We start from the raw sequence: 23,377 nt of genomic DNA on the forward strand, positions 1-23,377 counted from the left end.
AATGAGAGCCAAGCACATCACCTCTGTCAGTAGTTGAGATATTGCAATTATTATTTCCCCATCTCTCCTACGTTCATTCTGTATATATTTTTATCCATATTACCATTAAAACTAGGGCTTCATAATTTAAATAAACTGTTTAATAAAAAAAAAAACAACAACAACTGTGGACTGATTTGTCAGGAAATTTGAGAAAAGTAAGTAATAAAAACAGTAAACAACACAACATAAAGTTCTGCTCAAAAATGTCATCTGCGGTTCGGTTTTGTTATGTTTTCACCTGAGGGCCACTTGAGAAACACCTTGGGCTGGAGACAGTTTTCTACAGGCCAAGCTGATGTTTTGAAATGTTGTGTTTTATCTTATTAGCAGCACAAAGCCAACCTGCTCTATGTCCTGTCTCATTATGAGAATAATTAGGCCTATATTTAGTCACACAGCTGACCATTCAAATTAACGCCACATACAAATCTGCCGGTGCGCTCTGCATATGTTTCTGCACACATCCAAGCGTGAATGCGTGTGTGTGTGTGTGTGTGTATCCGTGCATGTTGGGAGATGTTCCACCTCCTTCCTGAAGGCTCGTCACTACCTGTTTCGAATTTTAAACAGCTTCCTCGTTCCTCTCACCTTCCCGCAGCTCTCTCTGCAGTCCTCTGGATTCTCACGGAGAAAATGTCTCCATTATAAAATATTTTCCACCAAACAGTTAGCATCTAAAGAAATGAAAACTAACTGGATCAAATCAACTTTATTTTCACATTCAAGACAAAATAGCTAACCATAGTGCTATTAACCACCCAAAATAAGCAAATGGAAACATTACAATAGAGAAAACTGTAGAACGTCTCAAACATGAATGATTAAAAATGTACAAAAGAAACATTTATTTTGAGCTGTTTTTAAAAGCATCAATAAATGATACACTTTTTACAGACCGTTGGAGGCTGAAAATTTATGAGGGTAAAGCTAAATATAACTTCAGATGACCTAGCAACTCTAGTGCACACAAAAAACTTCAGATTTGACCTTTCAACTGCAAAACGGCTTTCTCTTCAAACGTCCTTTATGAATGATCTTTTTCCCTTCATTGTTTAAATCATCATTTGAAAACTTAATTTTGTATTTACTCAAGTTAAAGCAAAAGGATCTGAAACACAAGGTCGACAGAAAAGAAAAAAAGATAGAAAAATGAAGTGCTGATAAGAAATTTAGGTCTCTTCTATTAATGATTAGCTTTAGATGCCTCTGGGTTTTTGACTGAAATGTTCATTTTTTCCCCTGTGAAATAATCCTGACAAACAAATGTTGCCTCTTTTTACGTGGAAGTTCAAAGGAAAGTGTCCTGACCTGTCAGAAATAATCCATCAGACCGATTTCTGATAGGTCATGACTGATTGGCACTTCATTTAACACAGCTTTAAAATGCTCCACAAGGAGTCAAAATAAGGAAAAGACAATCAGAAATGTTTCTATAGGGAGGCCTGTAATAATTTGAGAAATGTCCCAGAAGAACCTTATTTTAGTGTTAGAGTTATATGAAAGTGAGCTAAATGTCCATTTGAAAGAATGAAACCATCATGGTGTTTTGTATTTAGAAACATCTTTGCCAAAATGTTCCTGTTAAAATTGTTTCGCCATAAAATAAAACCCAAAAGAAATAAAAACGTTTAAAAAAATATAAAATAAATAATAAATAAATGAGTGAGATGCATAGTTATTATAAAGAGATCAGATTTTGTATGTCACTGCAGCACTGCTCCAGACAAAGAAACGTCATTTTCTTTTTTGTTGTATGATAGAAATTGTTCAACAGGATGGCAAATAATTCACTTCAGCATGATAAATAGAAAGATTGGCTAATTAATTATACAGTGGTGTAATTGAATTTAGCACCAGATTCACTTCTTTCCGCAGGTGATGGATTGACAGATCAGCAGTAATGCAAGCCTGTGGGGGTGAAGAAAGAGCTCGGCCTAACAGTGAACATCTCAGATTAGCAGTTCACCTATTTTTCAAAGCTCCCCTGCAGTTCAGTCATATTTACTGAGGTTTTTTGTGCCAAAAAACCTCAGACATTTTTATGAAATAACATGAAAATTTCAGCTATTTCCAAAATTTCCCAAAAATTTTTAGTTTTTTTTATGGAAATCTTCTCTTTTCTTTCTATCTATTATGTCCCAAATTAATGCACCATCGTGATGTTTGACTTTTTCCCCAAAATTTTGATTTTTGATATCAGAAGATTAAAGTCAAAATTTTGAGAAAAACATAAATTTTTTTCCAGTGATCAACAAAATTTCTGCTTCTATTCTTCACCACTTCTCATGTCTTACTTAAATCTCTTCATATAGCCTGACAGCTTATGTCGTTATTCTATTTTAACACTGTCCATGATATTTTAACATTTATTTACCTTATTAGTGTTTTCTGCCGTCCAATGAACCACAAGACTCATATTTTAGTTTCTCAAATGAATCCTTCTTCTTTCTCCTTGCCACACTTGAAGCTTTTTTTCATTTCTTCACCTATTCATGCATCTTTAACACATTAATATTTTCCTCTTTTAGGCAACAGACACGATTTCTTTTAATCTGTGTTCACGTTCCTGCATCTTTTAAGACTTCTTCTAACTGTACTCCACAATCCCATCGTCTCGTCTCACTTCTCTCTCTGCATCCGCCTCTTGCTCAGTCTCAGTGTTATTGACACAGCAGGATCCTTTTCTGTGGCTGTCACTTTCTTTTTCTTTTTTTTTTTATCTGTCTGTGTATCTGTGCTGTTGTCTGTCTGGCGTCACCATGGCGACGGATTTCGGAGCTCTCCATCCCAGTTCATAGGCCACCGTTGCTTGTCGTCGACCCTGCCAGCTTGCATATGGAGCCCACATATGGGTCTCATCCGTGAGAGATGCGTGGCCTGAAGAAGTCGCGTCCCCTCTGGGGAAACAGGACCAGTTCAGGAAAGGATACAAGATGTGAAGTGACATTTAGTATTTGTCTGCAACAATGAGCAACTGGAGGGAGATGTAATGAATACAAGCATGTGGCTCATATAACCGGATATTTACAGTGCAGAGAGGTAAACGTCAAGGTGGGTTTTAGGCAAGAATGTTTGATTCTTCAGAAAGAGCAAAAGGTGTTATGATTCACCTTTTGATGTCAACTATATTTATTTTTTTTATTTAAATGAGTGTTTTAGTATGATGTTGTGGACCCAAAACAGAAACCACAACCTAATAAACATAAAATAGTTTTTATTGACAAGAAATGTGAAAATGTCCAAGCAGGAACAGGGCAGCATCTCTGCCAGAGATCTTTGGCTTTCTGTCTTGGATTTTTGAACATTGACATGCTGGATTATTTAAAGTAAAGACAGCGAGATAGAGGGGAGTGTTCATTTACTGGGGATTGTTTCACCTGCAGGACTGGACAGAAACTAGAACTCCATGTGCAGGCAACGGGGAATGGTCAAGCCTTGATAAGCAGTGATGATCTGGTTTCATCATGGTGAAGTTAAAGATCACATTGAGTTTATTGGTCTGGTAAATAGGCCAGGCCAGGAGCAGAAAAGGGCAATGGGACCTGTTTTATTTTATTGTATCCCATAAAAATGCAGAAATATGATCAGGAAAGGCAGGGAGCAGGCAAAGGTGACAGTAAGAAAACAAAAAATAGGTCAAGGATACTTGACCAGTGATTGACAACAGAAAATCTCACCCTAAGGGAGTAAAGTAAAAGTTTATGTGGACAGCAGCACAGGTAACAGACATCAAAGTGCAAAAGGAGCCGGGCTACAGGTGAGAGCAAAGAGCAAATCAGCAGGTAAGGGAAATATATGGAGGAGCATCATGAATCATGGCAGGAAACGAAAATTATGACAAAAAGAACATAAACAAAAAAATTACAACAGGCTTCACTTGCCTTAAAGTCAGTGTCCAAAATGAAAAAATCTGGGCAACAAGCCAAACTTTATCAGGTGGTTTTGGCCCTTGATAACGCTTGGATCGTAAATTTATTCGTTTTTCCAGATATCTGGCGACACCAAAGTCTAGGCTTCAAATGTTAAATTGTTTGATGAACCTGAGAAAAAGTTCAAAAATCATCTGAAAGGCACTGTACACACATAGCTGGGACTTTATAAAAAATGTATATCTCTGCTACATTAAAAATAAAATAACATTGCATTCCAAGAATTTCAGAAAAGTTATCATCCCACACATGATGTTATTTTAAACATGCCAAACGCATAGGGGGCAGTGTAGCACAAAACTAAAACCTACATCAGCCAATCAGATTGCCAGATTGCTTCAAAACAAACAGGACTTATTAGGAATTAAACATGGCGCCAGGAAGTTTATTTGAGTGGACAGATATCTAGGGCCTACTATAGATAAACTACTTGTCAGTATTGTATTAGAGTATAAAGTTAATAAGACACAAGACAACATTGACTGGGAATCATGTCAAAATATTCACCAATATCCATATTGGTGAATTATCCATAATTCACCAATATGGATATATTGGTGAATTATTTTTTGCAGACTGTAATGTGCCAGTTTCCTCAAATCTCCACTTTGGTCAGCGTTTGTTTTTATGCGTTTCATGTAGAAATGCATACAAAATTTACTTCTTTCACCATATATCCAGCTGATATTTGATGATGAGTAACGAAAAAAATATGTATATAGAAAAAAAGATATATGAGGGAAACTTTTTGAAATTCATTTCCTCAAACAAACCTAAGCTGGCTGTGGTAATTTGTATTCAGTCTTTATGTGTTTATATATCCAACCAACAGAAATGCAATTTAACTTGATTTCATTGAATTTAATGAAGACAATCTTCAGAGAGCTGACTTGCAGACTCGGTATATGTTTTTGGGTGACCAGATAAGACATGGAGGTATCATTATCTCTTCAGTGGCTGACATTCGTCTGCAGGCTGCCAGACAGACGGTGCCTTTTCTGTCACCTCCTCCGCCTCCTCCTCCGGTCTGGCGGAGTCTCGTCTGTAGTCCGTTTCCGCGTTGAACCAGGCAGCGGGAAACTCTCTGCTCCTCACTTCCGAACTCGCTTCCCCAGAAGCCACCGCGCCTCCTCAACTTACAGACCTGGCTAAGGGCTCCGGGAGTGTTTCCCATTTAAACAAACAGTGCCGAAGATGGCGGAGAGTTAATGGTGTAAAGAAGAAATTATCGATCCGGGAGGGAGATAACGCTTTTCTCCAGGTAAGACCGCGCTGCCTGCTGGAAGACATTCAGCTAATTAAGCCGGACTTTGTTTGTGGTTTGCATGTCGACACAAGTCGGAAATGGACTGAGACGGGTCTCCAGTGGCGGTGCACACACACACACACATACACGCACACAACACACACACACACTGATAACTGGCCCGGGCATCAGTGCGTTGCGGAAGGCACAGTGCACGTCTCTTAGTGCATGACAGCAGGGAGATCACCCCGCTGATCTCTGCTCCGGGGTGCACGGTTGTTGTCACGTCTGTGTGACAGTCGGGGCTGCAAAACGAGTCGATGTGCAGCTTTTAATCAACTTAACTTGGCGGATCAAGCGGCTCCGTTTACGCGCAAGCTGCTGCTCGGTCACAGTTGTGTTTCCAACACAGAGCTCAGGAAACACAGGGAAGTTTTTTTTTGTTGTTGTTTTTTTTAGGAGGAACAGCTCACACTTTTTTTGAACCTGGTTTCTGCACAGTTCAACACGACGCATGGTTATATTCTAATCGGTTGGTCAAAGAGTGGACAGTCACACCTGAACCCACCTCTGCCGTAACTTAAGGGAATTGAAACGCTGTTCATTTTTACATGTGTGCACCACGTTTGCCCAAAGACTACCCTGCTGTTTTTACAGCTTTATTCCCGTGCACGGATGCAGGCGATGCTGACTGCTCCCGCTCGGACTGTATGTTACAAAAGCCGAGAGGGAGAAAAAAAAAAGTGCAGCGGCTCTAGGATGTGTCGTAACTGTGCACTAAATAACCGATGCATTGTCTTTAAATGTGTGTGTACGTGTGTAGGGGTGTGTGTGTGTGTGTGTGTGTAGCGGAAGAAAGAAGGATTTGGCAGTTTCTGCTCGCAGTTATAAAATGTGCCCGTGTGGGTCTGCAGGGGGCAGCAGCGTGGCCCTGTGCGCTCCCGCTGCCCTGCGCCTCGTAAGGTTCGAGGTTTGATCCCTGACACAGCCAGGCATGTGTTGCTGTGTGTTTGTCTGTGTGCGCACACATGCAGGGAGGAAAAAAAAAAAAAAAAGCCTCCGTGTCCTTGAGCGTGACACCAGATCTTTACTACTGCACAGGTTTTCAGGGGATAATAGCAGTCTTCTTTACAGTGTGTGCATATCCAGGTTGAATGGATGCAAGGCTGATGTGTGGACTGCAGGCGAGAGATAAGAGGTGGAGGTAATTGCAGTGAAATCCGTGAATAAGTTGAATAAGTCTGTTTAAGATTTTACTATCAGAAGGAATCATTTGGAGCTGCGTCCAGATTTTCAGTTCTGTCAATGCTTTCCCCATTTGTCACTGCATTTGAGCCCTAATCTGCTTTCTTTGTTTGATCACAGCCTTCTGTTTCTTGCATCTTCGCACGTGTGCACACCTGTGATTTTTCACCTCATCCTGCAAACCCCTGGGGTAAAATTAAATGACTTGTGCAACATTAATAAAAAAAAAAAACATCACCCTCCCTTTTCTTTACATAACATCTGAGTCAAAATGTGAAATTGGATAATTTCTTGTCATTTACCCTCACTAAATATATGTAAAAGAAAACCATTCAGCTTGAAAACGCTTTAAATTAACTTTCAATTGTCCAAAAATGTCTTGACTTATTTGGCCAAGACAATTGGTTGTAGGATTTAATAAGCTTTTGCTTCTTCCTATTTGTTTTCAAACAGGAGATGAAACTTTTGCTTGTTTTCTTATTTATCTTATTTTTCCTCTGACATCTTTCTTGTTCAAAATGAATGAGGACTTTGATTAATTTCTTGCGATGGTGATTTATGTAGGTTCAAAATTAAGTATTTTAAATTTTGAATCTGTGGTGTAATGTGTCTCCCTCAATTTATAAGTAAATCTGGGGAAAGTTATAGCAAAGCAAACATTTTAAATTTGACAAAAGTTTCTTGATTATTTCTTCTGCAATTGGTCAAAATTAGTGTCAGTTAATTACATTGCTAAATTAATGCTTGCAAAAATAACATGAAGTGTATTGTTATTTACAACATTGTATTAAATCTACGTATTCCTATTTTAAAATATACTTAGAAGCGAAACAAATGCCTGATAAATCTAGGCATTCTGCTTTACTTTGCACTCCATGTCTGTCCTTACGTTTAGCAACCAGAAACATTTCCAAATACTCTACCAAAGTTTTTCTTTGTGGCAAGAAAAAAAATCTGTAAGAACTGTCAGAACATGGAGCAGTTCTACTGCATGCTCCATGGAGTGGGACAACTCTCCTTTCACTCTTCTATTTTCTTAAAGCATGAGGATAACTTTTTTTGGCTTTGAAACTAAGTTTTCTGTCACACCGGGATAATTTCAGTTTGACCGCTTGACAAAATAAACTACATCTTCACCTGGTTTGAGCCACTTTAGCATAGCCTTTTTAACCCTTTCACACATTAACTTCAGCTGCTAGGTTGACGCAATAATGCAACAAGCTGCCCAGTATTAACAGCAGGTGAGTATGGCAAGACATTATTAGATTTAGTCAAAAATGTGACTTTTTTTTGGAAGGATAACATTTGGCATTGATAAAATGTTTATTGAGGGTTAAAAGAATATCATCATGGGTATCCATTAATTTTTACCAGGAAGAGATGATAATAATTATTATAATAAACAGTTTTTAAAAAAATGCAATATATTTTGTTCGAGATCCACCCTGGTTGTTAAATGTTAAAATGTTTTTCCTCACATGAGACAGAAATCTATAATCATTGCTGTTTATATATAAGATGAATGCAGCAGTAAAGAGAAAAAGAGTTTGTTTGTTTTGTCTGCACCAGATTTCTGATGGGCTTCCACACCTGTCCAAAAGAAGAGGTGATTCAAAGTTGTTTAAAGTTGACCAAAAATGAGTGTAAAAATGCCAAACTTAGGTTTATCTTCATATTTGCAACTGGTCTGTGTCTAGTAAGAAGGTCCAAGACTGCACTGCAGACATTAACTTCTGTTTGTGATTATGAACCTAGATTTAAGGCATTTTGAAGAGATTGTGGAAATAATTTTATACACAGTTATTCATTTAGAAAAATGATGACAGTAGTCTCTGCCTGCAGTCCTCACTGTCTGTTTTGGAAATCACTCCAGGCTGTTTTTATCAGGCTCAATGACATTGGGTTAAATTTAACTTTCACATATTTTACCACCCTCCTCTTGGGTAAGTTTAGTGTTGTTCCTTTGATTTAAAAACGATACATTAATCATCAACGATACTCGTCGAAGTTCTTCGCCGACTTACTGTCAGGCTTGAATCTGTGCACACTCGCCTACAGCCAGGTTGCAAGGCCTTGAGGTTGGGTTGTGGAAACCTCGTGAGGGGTTTTCCTTACTGGATAGAAGGATGGTGGTATTGATGATGTGGAGGAGGGTGACAGTGATGCATTATGTTTGGTGAATTGGGGTGGGGGAGAGAGGGACAAAGCTGAACTGGGGATGCTGGTGTCTGGGTCAGGCTCCGGGGTTCTGGAGATAGGAACTCATACACCAGCAGGGTTGGTTTGGGTGTACGAGAAAGAGGGAGGATGTTTAAAATGCTGGGAGGAGACAGATCAGGCCGGGCGTCCTGGTGGATATCTGCCTGGCATTTTTCTCCCATCTTATTTCTCAAACCTTTGTCCTCTCTCTCGTGGAATCAGGAAGTTTCCAGGATCAGATGGTTTGCATTCTTTGCTGTGTAGACTTCTCCTCTCACTGTCCCCTGAATCCCCCTGAATCCAGCACAGTGAGTTGATCTGTTGTGCTGTTGTTATAGAGACCTCTTTCTCCAGGTCAGGAAATGTTAAACAGGGAAATAATCTTCAGCAGGTTTCCCAGATTTTATGCATCTCGACTCCAGATGCTCACATCTGATTCGATTGTCTCTCTCTATATATATATTTTTAAATCGCATTAAAATACATCATTTTATTGTGTAACTTGATATTACAGGAAGCATTATGGTTCGGGCTGCAAGCGCAGCTAAAAATAATTTTAATAATCATTTAATCTGTTGATGATTTTGACGATTAATAGGACAAATATAACTGGCAGATTTCCACAAACCTTTTTCATACAATGTTAGAAATAATTAAGAGATGCAAATAAACAAATTAATTTATTTTTAAATAAGAAAATAAACATTATGCTGCCTAAAATGCAATTACAGCATTTCTTTAAAGAGCACTTGATCATTTGTAGCAAAAGCTGAATTGCAGCTAAAACATGCTTCTAACATCAACATGTGAAAAACTTTTTTTGCTCGACATCATTACAGTACAGGGCTTATCTGTTGAGTCTTTTTTTAGATTAACCAATGAATAATTTGATATCAAAAGGTGCTTGAAAGAAGATTATTTTTCTTTTACCGAATTTGAGCCAGGTGAAGGTAAAGCTATGCAACTTGATGTGTTCTGGGTACAATATATTGACAGAAAAAGTTTTGTTATTTTAAATGCAAAATGCTTGTATTTTTTGTGCAATTTTTGCTCTGAGCATTCTGTCCCTTTTTGAGTCTACATACTCCTGCTAGCAATTAATTAATTAAGTCCTGGATTAGTTGACGGTTATTTCCAGAATTGATTCATCACAATTAATTGTTTCAGCCCCAATTACTGGCTTATTCCTAACAGCAATAGATGAGTCACCATTAAGTCCAACAAACAAGAAAATTTGTGGTTTGACCTGGACTCAAGCCACAAATGGCTGGGTTTGGTTTCCAATTAAGGTGAAAATTAGCTGGCTAGATGTGTGATAAAACGAACTTCACCTTAAAAATATGGGAACTGGATGGTGAATAATGGAAATACATTGTGCTGCACATATAATATAGGAAAAGCACTCAGTTATTTCATGTTCATTTTCAAATATACACATTTCTGATGAGCCATGTTTTTCCAACATTTAAATCCACTTTTGTAATTTTCAAAAACCAAAACAAAAGCGTACTAGATGAATTTAGTTTCCTGAAAAAACAAAGAAGTCCCAGAGTACTTGAATTCTGTGCTGTTGTTCTATGAATGTGCTCTCTAAAAGCCATAAAACTGGGAGCCTGAATGACTCGCGCAGGAAAAAGAGGAAACGTCTTATAATCGTTTCAGACTGAGATTATTCTTATTCCAAAACATTGCTGAGGAGCATTATTTAAAACCCCATAACAGCCACACAGAGCTGTGGCTGCAACATGCAGTGGCTTTTCTCAGAGAGAGTTTAGGAGGAAAATCAGGATGTAGGGAAATATGAAGGAATCACAAATTTTGTAACAAGTTTTATAACAAGGCAATGACCTGGAGTTTAACTTCCAGTTATAATCGGATGTTTTTGTTATTCAGCTGCTATTAGCTCAAAGTCTGATAAAGTTTGAGGCTTCTTTCCGGAGCCTGAAGCTAAAATGTGAAGTGGCACTTTTTTTTTTTAATATATAAGTTGAGTTTGCATTTATCACCCAAATGAGCTCTTTTTTTTTTTTGCTCTCTTCCTTACTTCTTTCTTATAAGCATAGCTTGCCTGTAAAATTGCTTTAGTTTGTCCTCACCTGAATTGTTTTTAATTTATCAACTAGAAGAGACGGAAGTGTCTCTTGAAATGCTAAATATTTAAATCACTTGTTTACTTTATATGATATGATAGATTTTTCCTCCATAGCTGGAGCTTTCTAAATATTTATACAATAATACTTTGTAATTTCTGACCCTGTTACATGCATAATGCTGCTCATTATATTATGAGTACCGGTAGTTTAAGTCACATTGCAGCCCTGTGTGAGTTTGAGTCGGTGCTCCAGCTGCTGAACGAGAAGCTGTTGCCCTGCTTGAGTCAAGACAACCCAGGAAGAGATCATAGTCTCACACAAACACGGTTTCTCAGCAAGGCTGATATTTTTCTTTCATCTGTAATCTATGATGATGCTACAAAAAATACTCTGAAAAGAATAAATCAATGCAAATGTATGAAAAAAAAAAGAAAATGAAGTGGTTCATGATCCTAGCTTCTCTAATGTGTTGAATTCAACCATTTTACTTAGCCTCTTCTCAAAATGGGAAAGACAAGAGAACATGCAATTCAAGTAAGACAGATGTATGTTAATTTTTCCAAAGTAGTACATTAATGAGACTCTAAGTGAATTGGAACACCATTTACACTGTCAGATTATTCTACTACATAAAAGACGGTTCTTTTTAATAATGCAGTTTTATATGAGATGTCATTAAGTTTGTAGGATGTTTTCCAAAGACATAAAGTCACAAGAGGGTTTTAAATATTTAAATTTATGTGCATAGCAGTACACAATCAGCAGCATATTTATTTTATGAAGTGGTAGGTACTGGTTTTGTTCAATTGTATGTGCGGAAGAGAAAAGAGTTTTCATACAACGTCCTAAAACATATAAACTGTTACAGTCTCAAAGTAATGAAACGTGATACTTTAAAAGAAGTTATAAATTCATTGTCTAATTTGGTTAGAAAAGAAAGAGATCAGCTTGTGTTGAACAAAACGATAAAACCATAAACACGACGTTGGTTTTAGTGATTTCCTGCACGTTAAATGTGAAGCCTGTGAATTACTAGTGGCTTTCCCTCCCCTCTCCCGAATAGGAAATATAAAAAGCATATGTAAATATGGGATATGCCCTCTCCATGAACTCCTGCTTGGTTTGTCCCTGCGGGTGTACTGTAGAAACACGGTAGCTGATATAAAGGTGATACCAGGCTTCCAATGCAGGGTTTGCCAACATGTTGATTGTAATTACCCACTCTATCTTTAAAACCTTCCTGGTGGGCTGCAGAGACACTTGGAAGACTAAGTGCACAGATGCATTGTGACTAATGCTCCATTTGGCAGCACCTCTCTCTCACCTGTTTTTCTTGTGTCTATGGTCAGACTTTGCAGCTGGATCCTCTCAATAACTTGTTTTCCAAATATAAAGATAATTGGTGACTTTTGCTGGCAATGAGCGTTCTCAGATTTATTTCACTGAGAGTGGAAACCAAAAATATGTGAATGAGAGCAGCCTTCATGGGAACTTGGCTGGATTAAGACACAAGGTGGACAATCAGAGGCAAATGACTTGGGAATATTTGAGTTGATGAACCATAAAAATAATATGTACTAATATGTTCAATGTTGAAGATATTTTTTGTTTGTTTTTAGCTGCATTAGATCAATGAATCCTATAGTCAGGGTTAAAAATAAAGTACACTATTTTTCAAATGTTTTATTAACTTAATAAAACATTTCTGTTTTTTTTTTTGTTGTTCTAGAACAAATGACTTGGACAACGAGCCATTTCTCCTTCTATCTTACACAATTAAGTAACTAAAAGTATTTTAGTTACTTTTACTCAGAATGCCATGCGCTATATTCCACTTCTTGCGGTTAGAGCTATCTCTGGACCACTTGGGATTTAGATATGCATTCAAACACTCCAACCAAGCCAAAGTCTGGGTTTATAAGAGAATCAGAGTTCGGTGGATATCAGAGTTTAATTGTTTTAAACTGGACTCTACAAGCAAACAAGCTATAGTTTGATTAAAGTGGACCAAGCAGAATCCACCCTAAGACTGTTATTACAGTTAAAGCTGTCTTCTATGACTTTGTATTTTTGTGTTTCTAGTTTGTGAAACTCTTTGAACTGCCTTGTTGCTGAAATGAGCTAAACCATTGAATTGAATAAATTAGCTTTACCACCATGTTAGCAATAAGCATGACCAGCAATACAAAAATAGCAATCATCTTTTTGTATATTCTTCCATTGACTATAATTTATCTTGCAGAAAACTTCAAGCCTACTATTTCGTCTTGGGATGTTTTTCTGTTGAAGGCCAAACGAATTGAGTTTAAAATAACTTTCAAAATCACGTCGAGACAGGGTTTTTAGATTGTAAAATGGTTAATAGCAAACCGGCATCAAAACCCGACAGAAATTATTCCAGTGATGACAAACCAGCAACTCAGATGATATATCTGATCTGGTTGATCTTTTTGTTCATTCAAGGAAGAAAAACGTGCTAAATTTAGTTGATACCATTTATTTTGTCAGATTAAGTACTGAATAAAGTTTAAGGGGGAGGAGGCAGAAAAGATTAACTAAGTATTAAGGAAAGTTGGGGGGGAGAAGAGGTGAAAGGAGATGTGTGGGTTGAGCTGATGGGCTGTCAGAATCGTGCAGTGCATCCTCACTTTCTATTTCCTTTCTTTCTCCAAGAATGCCTCAGTGCAGCTCATGTCCTCTGCCGCCTTTTTTTTTCTTCCTGAGAGCTATTTCCTCTGTGAGAGGAATGTCAAGTGCCCATCTCAATGCGCTTTTCTCTGTTTCGTTTTGTTTTGTAACTTGTGGCTCACTCTTGATTTCTGGCTCTTTCTCTTTACCTCTGTCTTTGTCCCCTCAACTTGTCAGGGATTTTTTTTTTTCTTTTTCCTCCGCCTCACAGTCAGTGGGTTGCCAGGACTGCACATGGCCAACTCGCATCAATTAGACTCAATTAGCTCATGTAAAACAAGCTAAATTGTCGCAGAAAGAGAAAAGCAGCTTGTAGAGCAGTTCCATGTGAGTCTATAAAGATTTGAGAGATGAAGGCGGTGATGAAGACCGAGGAGAAATAAAAAAAAAAGAAAAGAAAAGGAGGGGGGAGGAGACGGAGAGAGTCGCTTTATTAACATCGTGGCACCCGCTAAAATTCAGGGAGTGCTGTTGCATCCAGCTGTTACTGGCTGCGCGAGGCTTCGTTGCCATGGCAACACAGCCCTGCGCGACTGCTCAAGGTCGTTCATCCAACTCTGAACCGAGCAGCAGCGCGCCACACATCGGATGTGCACTGAGAGAGAGGCAGGGAGGAAAACAGACGGGTAACTTCAAAGTGACCAATCAAAAGCACTTCAGTGACGGCTTGGTCAGTCGAACAATCTCAGATGTCCCTTCATCTGCCCTCTGACACTCACTCGCACGCACCCACACACACACACATTTGCAGACACAGAGATAGACCATGAAGGAACAAATAACAACAACAACAACAATCGAACAAAAGAATCCCCACCAGTCTTGAGACCAGCAGATTCTCCTTCCAGCTGATACAATATTTAGCTGGTCAGTGGGAGACGGAGGGATTCACTGGCTGGAAAAGATGTGAGCAGCAGTGCTTTTCTCTGTCTCTTCCTGTTTCTCATGGTGCATTGCTGTGAGGCTACCTGGGGCTTCTTCCACCTCCTCTCCTCTCTTCCACAGACAAATCTGCAGGAGCATCTCCTGGGAGTTTGTTGGCGCGGCAGCTGCACACATTGTACCCTGAAAGCTTTTCTACAGTCTCTTTGTAAAGATCTTACACAATTATTACACGTAATACAGTGTGACCTCTGTGAGAGGGGTATTTTCAGCTTAATGCCGCTGCTAACATGACATGACTATACGAGCAATACCGGTATTTTCATGCTTTCAGTGTATGATGCTGGGCAACTGAAAACTGGTGCAATCAGGTCAATTTATTTGTTAATTTAGTTACTATTGAATCAAAATGAAAACTACAATGCTTACTTACTTCTCTAAATGTTGTTAGACTAGCTAATGGTTGGGCAACAAATCAATGACAACATATATTCCAACATAATCAATATGAAAATAAATAATTTCACTGAACTCCAATCCAGAGCCACATGGCATTCTGGGAGTTGTAGGCACAGAAAAGACTTGCTCGCTGTTTGGTTACCTAGCAACAGCCTGTTGACTAAGTTGCGCAGCAGCAGTTTCTTGTTTTACTTCATAGCTGCTCAAATGTAAAAATAATGGTGTGAAGGAAGAAAATAAGAAAAACTCAAGAGGAAACTGTTGATAAAACAGGAACGGTGACCAGTTTGGCAATATTTTAGATATTTCAAACAAAACTAATCAATAATTATTGATAACTAACGTAAAAATATCTTGATACATTTTTCATCCATATCATCCAGTCATATGGTAGCTATTTGTCTGTTACAGTATTGTCAAACAAGGAAAAGAAGGGGAAGAGAACATTCATATTTTCTTCTTCTTAGTGTAAAATAATCTTTCAGATGTTTAGTGATGGAATATGGTACCAGACTCATTACCAGCGTCCATCATGGGTCAGGTATCGATCCATCATCTGCTCCAAACAGCATATTGCTGAAAATCCCAAAAACTTTTGGACGTCTTTAAAATATACATATCAATCTTTGCAATTGTTTATAAAGAAATGTTTCAAATATGTGAATGGATGTATATTTTTAGCTTGGGAGATTAAAGTTTCGGCATGCAAGTGTAGCCTGCTGTCAAAGTCTGCGGCATTTTCAGATATTTCATTCACAGTAGAAAAGCAGAAAATAAAAGATACACTTGTTTTAGTTTTTTCTATGACAAATCTAGACGTAGTAGGAGTTTTATCTCAAATTGCTGGAGTAAAAGCAACTGGGAAAACTTTGAACCTCTACAGGATCAACAAAAAGGCTAAGTTGAACACAGCTGCTCTAGTTATTTAATTTGTCATCCATCTGACTTGAAGCTTTAAAGAAAATGGAGATATCACCATCTTGTTAACACAAGGAAGAATTAGGAACTCAAGTAATTTAATTTAAATGGAGTCAAGTTTATTTAAACAGCACATTTCCAGCAACAGGGAAGCTAAGAGCTTCTCATAATAAAATCAAAGCACAACAAACAAACAAAAGACATCAGATTGAAATATATTTGTAGCAGAAATCTGTTTTCTAAATATATTAGCATTCCCATACATTCTCAAACTATTTATTATAAATAAACACAAAATTGTTTTGCTATACATCTAAATTTAACAGACATTAAACCTCCCAATTAAGGTTTTTCCACCAAAGTTTTGACACTGCTAGACCTGCTATTGTCACCTCTTTAGTGGCTCTATAAAGAACTGACACAAACCACAAGTTGTTGGCACAATTCAATGCAGAGCAAAGGATGAATAATATCAAAACACAGAGCTGAACTGAGAGAGCTTGTTTTATCCCAGAGCTAATACGGCCTTTTATTACTGAAGATTTGTGATTTCATCTGAAATTCTATTAAGATAAAACCATTTTAATTTTCATCGTTGGTCTTCATTAGCCTGTCATTAAGTTGCTGAAGGAAGTCTTTCATTCTTGTTGTCCAGCCAATAGTTGGAACTGCTGAAAAGATGAAAAAACTATCTGCTTTGCAAGACTTTAACATTATTATCTATTATTATAAAGGAGTTTCTTTTGGTAGTTAAAACTGAAGAAAGTTGGCACCAGTTTAATTCAATTGCATTTATAGCTTGTGATCAAGTTGTTTTGATTTTTAAAAAATAATAATTAAAATTAGTTTTTCCTGTGTGTGATTGAAACTGAATCTCTGAAAATAAAAATAAAAAAAAATCACAGCTGTTAAAGTCTTGTGAAGCAGATAGTTAAAAACCCAGCATGTTGTCGTCCAGATGCTATTCAATGCCGGTACTCCTTCTGCTGCCAAATATTTGACCCATTATTTGTTTTTAGATCTAATCTCCTGCACAGAGTGACCAATGTCACAAGGCTTGTCGAGTAAATATTCAGGAATCATCTGCGTCATTATGATTAACTTTGAAATGGGCAGTTTGGAAAATGCAAAAGTGTCAGTTTGTTTAATAGACAGCTCTTTACCACTTTGTCTCTCTTTGCATGTTTTTGAGTAGATATAAGCTGTAATACAATAATATAAAAAAAACTAGACTTATTCCAGTTTAGGGGTTAGGGTTGCTAAAATTGTAACCCCAACATGCAATATAATTAATCTGCAATTAATGTCTTAATTCAGTAAGTAAGTAATAGAGTCGCTTCTGTTTTTGTTACTGATAAGGCATCTAAACGTTTTTAAAAGTTATAGTTTTAAAAATTTCAGTCATTTTATTCTCACGGTTTAAAGTAATTAGTGAGTGCAAACAATGGATAGATGAAAAACATAGATGTTAGTCTAATTTTTATTTAACTTTTTTTGCTTTCTGTTTAACTTTTCTCCATTAAATAAAAGCAAATAGATTTTGGTAAACAGTTTTGTTAATTTTTTTTTTTGTTAATACTGTAAAACTATTATACCCTGACAGTATGCATTCTGTGCATGCTGACTACCTGATTTTACGTCAAACAGAAGCACATTTGGATTTTTTTTTTTAACTCTTATTGGCCGATGACGTGATGCTGAAAGGCAGTTGTGTGTGAACAACTGTTTAAAAGTAAGAAAAACACAACGTGTCTGATGGTGATTCAGGAGGTCGGGGCCAGTTTCACGTTTCCTCTTTGCTGTAAGGTAATAGACTCTTGTTAAAGGCGTCCTTGCGATGGCGTGTTTCTAACAAGAAGAGTTCTGTTTTTCTTACTCGTTTTCCATTGTAAAAAAAAAAAAATCTAGGCTCAGTTTATATGTTTTAAGGCTCCTCTCCTTGCTTAAACACTCGCACATGCACACATGCGCAGCGTTTTATGGGGAAGGAGCTGAGGTAAATGTTACCAGCTGCAGCACAGCAAGCAAGGGGGCTTTAACTCTGCCTGAACCCAACTGTTACATGACCGCCTCCTCAACTTAATTCACTCTGGTCCAGCCTTCCCCCTCAGCCACCACATCCCTCCATAGCCAACGCAACACATGCCAGTGTGGACTTACAAATGTTTTCATATCATTTGAACTTATTCTCAATTTTGTAACGATACAACTACAAACTTAAATTTATTTCCTTGGATTTTGTTCCATTTATGGTTTGTGATGAATCAAATTTTCTGTCCATGCATTTGTCCATCTGTCGTCAAAAAAGACGCATAGATTATGGTGCAAAATCGTAAAGGGCCAGTACTATGTCACTTCCAGGCTTACACAATCGAGTAGCTTTGTCAACTTCACTTGTTAAAAATGCTGGACATATCAAATATGACTTAAAAGAAATTTGACTGTGTAATTTAATGCCTTGAATTGGGCCTCTGTCTCTTTAAGAAGCTCCTCCTTTTCTGAAACTCCGCCTTCAGAAAGTCATCATAACAATGCTCCTCTGACAATGTTTTTACCAGCGTTTTAGTGAGTAGTGGCTCATATAAAGTGCTCAGCTGTTGCACAGTTTCACCAGGAGTTTGCTAATTTCTGCTGACTAGTCTGAAGGAGCTTAATGGGGGAGAGTGAAACTGCAGCTCTGAGGAGGAGCTGTGTATCAAAGGCTAGATCCAGTCAGACATTTTTCACAGTTGAAAAATGTGAAAGATTAAAGAATTTTTTAAACATGGATGAAAAGCTCTATGTATGTTTGTGATGACAGAATCACTTAAGATATAAAGCTCAAAAATTTTAAAATGTTAAGTTTAATGCAAAGTTATATTATAAAACTGGAACTCTATAGTTTTAAACATTGCACCAAATACTGTTTAATCCATTATCTGGAAATAGTGTGGCACACTTGCCAGCCAAGTAAGACATGGCTGTCCAGCTAAACTCTAAGGCTGGGTGAGCAGAAGATTAGTGATAGAAAGAATCAGCTCTGGAGGAGCTGCAGAGATCCAAAGCTCAGGAGGGAAAGCTTTTATTATAATTCTATTGTGATAACAATAAAACCGACAGCAAGAACTATTTATTGCTTCTTTTTTTGGTTAACTGTATGTCTGGCACCGCCATCATGACCTCACAAACAAATACTGCTCCTGAAAAACATTCCCATTTATTAAGATACCAGTCACATAAAGAAGTGTGCTTCGTGTCCCTAAACTGAACACAACAACTGCATTTAATCATAGTTTTAAAATGATTGATATACTCTCATTGGACATATTGAAAAAAAAAGTAAAATGAACAATCTCATCAAAATGGACAGTTTGGGGGTATTTTAAGCATTATTTACTTGACAAATCAAAAGTCTTAATAAGACATTTATCATGATAAGTAATAAATTATACAATAAATGCCAACCCCACCAATAGCAATACATTTGCGACACATTCTGAGCCGTATAAAGATACCAACGTATCTGTGTTCGGCATGACGAGCAGCATATGACGGTGAAGAAGCAACACAAGGTCCACCACACCGCACCCTGCAACCAGGTCTGTCACCTCGATGTGAACCAGTGTGCTGGTTGAGCGGGCTGTATGTTATTGGCTGTGTTTCCACCTCCCCTTTGAGGTCACGATATTGGTGTTGTGACGACACCTGGAGCTTGTTCATCTGTACCTCCTGTCAAGCTTAGTTTGCTGTGCACTGCAGCATTTAGCAGAAGCACTGAGCTTTTGTCACTGCTTCGTTTGGCTGCATGCATACAAAGTCAAATGAGACGCAGCAGCCAAGTTTCGCCTCCTTAAAACTGTTGTGCAACAGTTTTTTTTTTCTTTATTATATCCTTGCTCAGCTGAAGGTCTGAATGAGGAGATCCTGATGCATTTCATCATGTGATGTGATGCGAGAGCCTGCAGGATCACGCTGCAGACAGGCTGCTGATTTTGCTGGTGTCCAGAAGTGAGCGGGGTCACTGCCATTATGCCATGTGTTTCTGTCAAACTCAGAAGTGGAAAGAAGCTCTCCACGCAGGGGCCCCAGCTCAGGCAGGGGGAGTGTCTTCAGTCGAATCAGCTTTTCCTCTATAAAACTTAACCCCTCTCATTTTCTCTCCCTCCCTCACAAAGAGTGGTAGTAAACAGTCTACAGCTCTCTGTGGAGAAAATAGGCTGTAATTTGGTCACTGATTTGATCCAGTGTGAACCAACAATTTTGGCTTCCTTTGCAATTCTTGTTACTTAGCATTAATCGTTTTTTAATATCCAAGTAAATCAGACCTTGCACTAAGCCCCATATATCAGTTCAACCATTAAGAACAATGCACCGGATGAAATATCACCTCCCGTTGTTGCCCGCTCCGGTAACCAGGGTGAGCGCTTAGAATTTCAGGCACTTTCAAGCATTTGTTAGGGTTGCATGAACTGGGGCGCTCCCTGAAGTACGACATGCCTTTCAGGGTTTTTACTCTTGTTGCTTTGCCAAGCACAAAACAATACCATCAAAATGGTGGGAAAAAAGAAGAAAGAGAATGATGAAGTTTTTCCATCAGATAAAAACACTGTTGCTCTTTTCCTCAGCTGTTTGTTTACATACATATTGACTTGTATTGGGTCATATTGTTTATGTAACTCACTTTAATTAAAATTTGTAGCCCAAATCCAGTATGTTGTTATGAATAATTAATTTGTAATGTGTGTTTTTAATGAACAAACGTAGAAATTATTACTATTATTTTATCAATTACAATTCTGTTACAGCTCTGTTACAGGTTAGCTATTGCCGCAAGGCTGGGCAATATCACAATATAAGGATTTCATATCATAATATAATTATTGATTCCTTATTTGTTTTAATCCAAATAATAGCCAAACTGGTGACATAACCTATCCTCTTTTATTCACAATTTCCTTTGGAGCTGTTGCACTCATTCTCTCCTTTCACTCCACCCTGATCTTATTTCTGTTTAAAATTACAAATCAGAAAATCCTGAGGTGTACTGAGTGTGTTTGCTGTGAAATCTGTGTACGCGCCGTCACATTTTAGATGTCATAGTCAAGCGTACCGATTGCTTACATTTCTAGTGACAGATTCCTCCATTTCCCACGATCCAAACGGATACTAGCAAGTCTGGCGCCTCGCCCAGTTTGTTCTCCAGCAGGGCAACCGCCGAACAACAATCAGTATCACTTGGAGCATGTCAGTCACACCTCGCGTCCTTATGCTGACTGGTTGGACTGACTCAAAATGGTTAGATGTGAACATTGTTTTCTACCGAGCAGTGTCATCAAGTACGGAGTCGTTAGAAATGTGCCTTTGTGAGGACGTTTCTGGTCGCCATTGAATTTGCCTCAACTACACGCAGAGAGGACCCAGAAATGTGTCAGAGTATGTTAGAGGCAACATGGATCTGCTGCTGCCCAAGTTACTCAACTGGTTCTTGCTAGGTAACCACTGAATGACCAAGTTGGTCGTTGCGAGAGTGAAACTTATGGGCTAGGTAGCTAATTGCGGCTACAAAAGCAGCATCAGAAGAGTGTCTTTTTAAAGAACCTGAGGTGTGAATGAAAAACAGGAGGCTATGCTGTTAGTTTGGTGTGTATATATTAAGTGATTTGAGTAAAAACAGACAATTACAGCAGCATAATGAGGGATAAGATAATTGACTCAGAATAAATTCATTCCAAAATCATTAAAGTCATTATTTATTTTTCTGGCTCACCCTCTTCAGATCCAGATCAGCAAATAGTTACCTTTTCAAAGTGAGTAGAGTATATTGAGCCACAATCAGCTGTGACAGAATCCCGTTGACAGTGCAGGTCAGCAGTGCCAATAATTCTCATAAAACAACGCTCCAATGAGCAATCGAGAAGAGGCTTCACATCTAAAAGCAATATCTATCAGATAATAAACTCACCAGGCAATCAAAAAGATATGGATACATTTGTGAGGAAGATGCCAACAGCAAGCCAGTGGAAACAGGTGAGGAAGTTCAAACTGTGCGCTGGAGGCGGGACTTTAAATAAGCCAGCAGAGTTTGGGGCAGCACAGGAAGTGGGCCCGCAAAAATAAAAGTCCTTGACTAATTGCGGGTTACACGAGGTCACCAAAGAATGAGTGAGTTAGCTGATTCCACCAAGCTTGCTTAGATGGCCGGGAAAGAAATGTTATACGACTCTGGATCAGAGTTCAGTGAAATAATCAACAATCTATCAAATGTATATTGATTGATATTGATCATGTGTCTGTAGCGATTGCTGGCATTACTGTTTTATCGCACAGCCCTATGTTGCCTAAAACAGCATATTCCTTCACAGAGAATCTTTTCCGTTACTCTATTACTTTAAGGATATTTTTGTTTTAGATTTTGAATCAGACACTTCAGTGGAGACAAAAGGATATTTCATGGAACATAAACACTACTAGTAGTGGAAACTGTTAAAACGAACAACCCAGGGGAGATTGAAGGTTCAGGGTATTTAGGTTATGGGAGACAGGAAAGCATAATAGAAAGATGCCTTTAAAAGCTCATCTTGGATGGGTTCTGGTAGAAAATTGAGCTTTCCCAACCAATCCCCAAGCCTTTATAAGTCACAGTTTTATTTCATTCACTTATTATCATTGAGCTACAGCAGTTTGAGACCTATAAACATGACTGGAAACTACAATTGGAAATGGTTCCTGGAGTGCTGAAACAAATGAGAAAGAGATCTACTACCAATAGATTTCAAGAACTAGAAAATAGATTTTGCTGTCTGAAAAGAACTTACTGGTTGGAGTACTGACTCCTGGAAGCAATTGGGCTTTGTTTTTGTTGTTTTGATTTATAGTAACTTTTTTTCAAAACAAAGATACTGTAGTTTTGAAGGGGATATGGCTGAGCACAGTACATGCTGCAACAGTAAACTGACATACGCACTTTGGAAACGTGTGCACACTTTACCGTTTGTAGAAACAGATTTTTTTTGCATCTCAGTGACAGGTTTCCAGTAAAAGCCTTGTGGTGAGTATGTTTTTGGAAGAGGGATCGTTCTGGACTATCTCATCGAAGGCTAAAAATAAAACCATTTCAAGTGCTAGTCTTGGAGAAAAGCAGGGACCGGAGAGAGGTGAATGTGAGGATGGTGGAAGAAGAGCTGTGAAACTACAAACAGGGCCGGAGAAAGGGCAGAGATGAACAGAGAAGCCCACAGGGTTAAGGCAGGAAATGACAACAAGCCATTAATAATTTACCGGCAGAACAAATCCAGTTCAACTTTAAGTCTGTTGGTGCTCAACAGTGGGAAGGCATGCAAAGTGGTTCTAGCATAAAAAGCAGAAATTAATTTGTAAGAAGAAGAAGAAGAAGAAGAAGCATCATCAAAGAAGATATGTTGGCTGAAAGACTGAACCTGATAAAATCTGCACAGCTTTGCACTTTGAGGATTTTATAAACCTCAAAAAGTTGTAGTGAGGAAAAAGCAACCTCTTTGTCATGACATTACAAATTAATATGCTATGAAGCGGCCCATGCAGGATGCAAGATCTATTTTACGTCTGATGCCATGTGTGTAAAAATACTTGCACACTTGTCAAGTGTCTTTGATCTTAGTCATGTAAATAAATGTGTGCAGCCTCAGAAAAACAATCACTGAAGATCATAATAAAACTGG

At 38.1% G+C, this 23,377-nt stretch overlaps 1 protein-coding gene across 3 annotated transcripts in view; it reads left to right on the forward strand.

Annotated features, from left to right (window-relative positions):
• The first annotated feature begins 5,144 nt into the window (after window positions 1-5,144).
• Window positions 5,145-23,377, forward strand: part of LOC129370279 (nuclear receptor coactivator 3-like) — a 70,935-nt gene continuing 52,702 nt past the window's right edge. For all 3 annotated transcript variants that reach the window (XM_055046143.1, XM_055046146.1, XM_055046145.1), the window contains exon 1: window positions 5,145-5,232. The gene's annotated coding sequence lies outside the window, so the exon portion shown is untranslated. The remainder of the gene's footprint in view (window positions 5,233-23,377) is intronic.

The sequence above is a fragment of the Poeciliopsis prolifica genome, unplaced genomic scaffold (genome assembly GCF_027474105.1).
Source record: "Poeciliopsis prolifica strain line A6 unplaced genomic scaffold, Auburn_PproV2 SCAFFOLD023, whole genome shotgun sequence".
Lineage (NCBI taxonomy): Eukaryota > Metazoa > Chordata > Actinopteri > Cyprinodontiformes > Poeciliidae > Poeciliopsis > Poeciliopsis prolifica.